Source organism: Brassica napus, chromosome C8 (assembly GCF_020379485.1).
Source record: "Brassica napus cultivar Da-Ae chromosome C8, Da-Ae, whole genome shotgun sequence".
NCBI classification, from domain to species: domain Eukaryota; kingdom Viridiplantae; phylum Streptophyta; class Magnoliopsida; order Brassicales; family Brassicaceae; genus Brassica; species Brassica napus.
The window spans coordinates 6,977,059-6,982,471 of record NC_063451.1 but is presented as its reverse complement, the minus strand read 5'-3'; the positions used below and the strand labels follow the sequence as shown (position 1 = coordinate 6,982,471).

Genomic DNA, 5,413 nt, shown 5'->3' with positions numbered 1-5,413 from the left:
GCAGAAGCACTGGTGAATTCCTTAAGATCGTTCGGGCGTTCTGCCGGATTTCAGACGCGGTAGAGTTTCGAATTCTTTGTCGAGGGGAAAGTGCGGATAATCCCCCGGAGGGTTACTTTACCTGCTACGAGTCATTCTTGGTGCGCTGTCGTCTGTGGTTTCCGATCCCTGAAATCATAGTCCGTGTGTTGGACCATTTTGAGGTATCGATAAGCCAGCTGAATCCCACCAGTTTTCAGCATCTCATTGACATCGTGATCCTGAGCTATGAGCATGGGCTCTCCCTTACCAGTGACAACTTTGAAGCGATCTTTAGGCTGCAACTTGTTTCGAAACCGCACCTCTACCGATTGGTCCCTCGGAAATATATGACGGTGATTAAGGGTCTTATTTCACTACAAAAAATATGGGTATTGGTAGCAGTTCGTGGTAGCACGAATTCACGAACTGCTACAAAAAATACCAAAATCGGATCACAACTCAATCGTAGCCTTAAATTCGCGCCATGAAAATTTTTATTAAGTTAAAACAAAAAAAAATCAGTTTTGTAGCTGAAATGTTATTTTGGAGGGAAAAACACTTAACGAAATTTCACATTCCCACCAAAAATTTATGTTTTCGTAGAAATTGTTATTTTTTTGCCCAAGTCATTTTCATTTTACAAAGAAAAAAAAAACAAATTCATTTTCTCTATCATCGTCTTCATTGTTTATTTGAATCAATCTATCCATTCCGATTGAAGAAACACATATGGATTGGTCTTGTTCAAAGTCGAACTCAGGAACCCTAATCTGTCAAGCCGCTGGACTCTTCTTCTTCGTCATACCCAAACTCCTCCATACACGGCGAATTGGCTCCTTCACCTTCCTCCGCTGCTTTTCACCACCATCACATTTGCCGCTTCTTCTTCATATTCCCTTTGTTTTATCAATCTCAATTGCACAGAAGTCAAAACTCTAGAGGTCATCGACCTATATCCTTGGACAAGGTATGGCTCAGCGTGAAGACGTTTATGACCTAGATAGCCACTAGATTCCAGGTTTTCTTCTACTCCAAAGCTCTAGTTTCAATTGGGTCTATAAAAATCTCCCTTTTTTGTTGTTTAGTCACACTTGTTCAGTTTTCACGAGTTTCTTTTGTTCGATTTCGCTGACAAAACCCCCTTGCTTTTGTTCAATCGATTTCGGCATTACTGTTTATGTTCATTTCTATTAAAAATCTCTCGTTTCTGTTGTTTCCTCTTGACAAAACTCCACCTTGATTTTGTTCACTTACTTTTGTATTTGTTTACGGTATGACCAGAACTGGATTGTTTATGTTGGATTAGCAGAAAAAGGTTTGTCTTTTTGGTGTGTGATTCTGATTGTTTCTCTTTTATTGATTTATGCAACTAGGAACTGAGTTCTTATATGAATTTTCTGTGAAAAGTTTTACTATTTTAATGATGCCTCAAGGAGTTGTACCAGTTCAGGGATGGACCCCTACACCGTAAGTTGTGTCATAAGGGTCGGCTCGGCTCAGTTTCTCCTTCAGGTACCGGAACTGATCACAACAACTACAGAAACTTGCAGCAAAACGAGTCAGGCTAATCTGTCCTCTTGGCGGGATCTATGCATTGTTCTTCCTTGAAGGTTTGAAAGTAGGTTGAAGTTTGTTTGTTATGAATATATAAGTTTAAAGTTTGAGTCTTGGTTGCTTATTAATCCCTCTAAGTAGTCTCCAAACTCATAACTCGTGTACATATTCTAGTTTATGTGACATTATCAGCTGAGAGTTGAGACTTAGCTGTAAAAATGCTATTACATAACTCGTGTACATATTCTATTTTGTCTCAGATTATGATGAATTAGACATTGCTCTGTTTCTCTCTGTGAGGTTCTGAGAACTATTGTTTAGTGAAACAGTCTTATTCAAAGACGCCTTGTTACAGGTATCGTTTACCCTTTTTGCAGGTCATCACACGAGAAGATGAGAACGGAAACGTCAAACTTGAGTGTCCCGACATTAGTAAACAACAGTTTGCAGCTGGGAGATTTCACATTGACTCACGGATGACAGCTACTAAAGATGCTGATCGCATTGCTAGGCTTGATGTTATTCGTATTATCTATCAATGAGCCTACTGCTACTTCTGTGGTTTATGCTTTTGAAAGGAAAAGCAATTAAATAATTCTTGTCTTTGATCTTGGTGGTGGTACCTTTGATGTCTCTGGTACTCAATTGCAATGTATCTCAAATGGTGACAAAAACAAAAAGAAAAAATATCTAATTTGGGGTATATGATTAAAGAGCTAATTTGCTGAATATACCAAAAAGGGTGAGATACCATAGAATAGGGGGAAAATAGTAATGATTGGGGGAAAAAAAAATTGGAGGGATATAGTGTATGGAGTGCAAATAGGGGATCTTCTCTATGTATAAATGATAATTAAACTTTTAGATTAAATTTAATATTTGAAATTAAATAACGAACAATAGAGTTTTAAGATTTTTAGTTAGCTTTGGGTATGATTAATTTGGGGTTTAAACCCTTACCCTAAACATAAACATTAAAATTTCAATATTTTCATAATATAATTTCAATCTTAAATTTAAATTTAAAATTTAATAATTTTAAAAATAGAATCCCAAATTTAAATTCTAAACCTCAAACATTAAATCTTAAATCTATACCCTAAATATAATACCCTAAATCCCAAACTTAAATCTTACATACAAAGTCGTAAATCTATTTTTTAATTTATAATATAAACTTTAAACTTATATTCCAAATATATTCTAAAACTCAAATCATACACTTAATTATAAATCTTAACCCTAAACCCTAAACCACATACTTCATATTAACCTACATCATAAATCCTAATTTAAAATTTTCAAAAATTTAAATTGTACTCTAATTTCTAACATATACACTATAACTGTGAACTCTAAATACAAAATCTAAATTTTAAATTTAATCAAACACATACACTATAAATGCCAAACACCAAACCCTACATCAAACCCTATTCTTCAAATTTATACTCAAACTCTTAATCATTTTATAATAATTCTTAATTCTTTTTAAAGAAAATCATAATTATATATCATAATTGATATTTCTGCAATTACTACTTGTAATTACTGAAATTAAACATCACTTAATCTTCAAACATTAGTCTTTGTAAACATATAAAATGATATGTCAAACTTAATAAGATTAAATAAAATAAAATAAAAAAGAAAGAATTGTGTGGTATAATCTCTATCTCACCTCCTTTTACGTTATTCTTCTTTTTTTAATAGCAATCCTAGTGATTCTTTTCTATTGGCTAATACAAGAAAGTGGGGATAACTTCTATTTTAACTTTAACCGTTGATGAATTTAATCTAAGGGACATAAATATTTGCTTCTTTTTTTAATGATTTTCTCTCCTTCTCGATCTCTGCTTTTTTTTTTGATCAACAATCTCTGCTCCTCTCCTCTTCTACCGTCGTAAACCTGAAAAAAAATGAAAGCTCCATCTTTTCTTCTTCTCTGGAATAAACCCTAAGAAAACCCAGAAAAATTCTCCATCTTTTACGAAGGACTCCACTTCTCACCTCGTTGGCAGCTCAAACGAAATCTCTCCTTTATTTCCGAATTTGTGTAAGTTGTTTCCGTTTGGACTCTCCTTAGATTTGTTGATAAGATTCATTTTCTATTTGTCTACATACTGATTTGGAATGTGGAGGAGACATGAGATTTTACGGTGGAGACAGAAGATTTGGCAGAGGAGAAGGAGGCGCCACCACCTCCATCTGTTGATTCTATCCTTAGATCTGTTGATGAAATTCATTTTGTATGTGTTTACATACTGCTTTGTTTATTTAGAATGTGGAGGACATGAGATTTTATGGAGGAGACAGAATATTTGGCAGAGGAAAAGGAGGCGCGACAAGCAGATTGAACGGTGGCTCCAACACACTACAAGAAAACACACCGAATTCCGACGGAGGTTCCGACGGACACCAAGGTCGTCGGACATTTGTGACGGAATACTGACAAATTTCTGACCAAATCCAAAAAAATTAAGTCGTCGGAATTCCGTCGGCCATTTCCGACGGAATTCCGACGAAATATGGTTCGTCGGAACTTTCCGACGACTTTTCGACGACATTCCGATAAAAAATGTAACTGTTGTAGTCGTCGGAAGTTCATCGGTATATTCCGACGAATTTCCGACGACATTCTGATTAACAGCAAAGTCGTCGGAAGTTCGTCGGAAAATACCGATGAAATTCCGACGAATCATGTGACCGTTGCCGACAAATATATATGACCGTTGTATAGCCGTTTGAGATTGGACAATACCGACGGAATTCCGACGGACTGCTTTACATCCGTCGGAATTCCGTCGGAAAGTCGTCGGAGGTCCGTAAGCAATTTCCTATAAATACAACCCCTCCTCATTCAACTCATTCACACTTCATTCTCTATTCATTCTCTTTAGTCATAACAATTCCGTGAAAATCATGTCTTCAGAAGTTTATTATCGTTCGTGGATGGATAAACCTCATTTGGATCCGAACACCAATTTGCTTACGGAAGAATACGTTCAAGGGATTGGAGAATTCATGAGGCTTGTTCAACAGCAACCGGATGCAAAAAGTGGTATGTTAAGATGTCCCTGCTCTTCTTGCAATAATAATAAGGTTATAAAAGAATTTGATGTTTGGACTCATTTGTATATGAAAGGGTTTTCACGTAATTATAAAGTTTGGTACCTTCATGGGGAAACTGGTTATGAATATGGTAGTACTAGCGAACCTCAGCCTGTTAGTGAACCTCAGCCTGATATTAGGTTAGAAGAATCTAGAACGGATATAGATTATGGTGTAGGCACTGACCAGATGGTATATGATCATTATAGAGGGGAAGAACCAAACCCCGAATCTAGGAGATTTTTTGACATGTTGGATGCAGGAAAACAACCTTTGTATCAAAATTGTAGAGATGGTCATTCAGTCTTATCATCTGCAACTAGATTAATGGGTATTAAGACAGACTATAATTTGGCTGAAGAATGTATGGATGCGATTACTGATTTTGTCAAAGGTATTCTACCTGAGGATAACCTTGCACCGGGTTCATACTACGAGGTTCAGAAACTTGTTGCAGGTCTTCAACTACCGTATGAAGTGATAGATGTATGTATTGACAACTGCATGATCTACTGGAGAGCGGATGAGACACGGAATGTATGCAAATTTTGTGGGAAACCTCGTTATCAGGAGACGAGGGGAAGAGTTCCGATCCCATTCAAAAGAATGTGGTATTTGCCTTTGACGGAAAGATTGAAGAGGTTGTATCAGTGTGAGCGCACAGCAAAAGCAATGAGATGGCATGCAGAGCATTCCACAAATGGTGAGATTAGACATCCTTCAGATG

At 36.4% G+C, this 5,413-nt stretch overlaps 1 long non-coding RNA gene across 1 annotated transcript; it reads left to right on the top strand.

Annotated features, from left to right (window-relative positions):
- Positions 1 to 533: 533 nt before the first annotated feature.
- LOC125591779 lies at positions 534 to 3,942 on the top strand. Its single transcript, XR_007327887.1, has 2 exons — positions 534 to 1,631; positions 1,953 to 3,942. It is a non-coding gene; the product is annotated as an uncharacterized LOC125591779 (long non-coding RNA).
- The last annotated feature ends 1,471 nt before the right edge of the window (positions 3,943 to 5,413 follow it).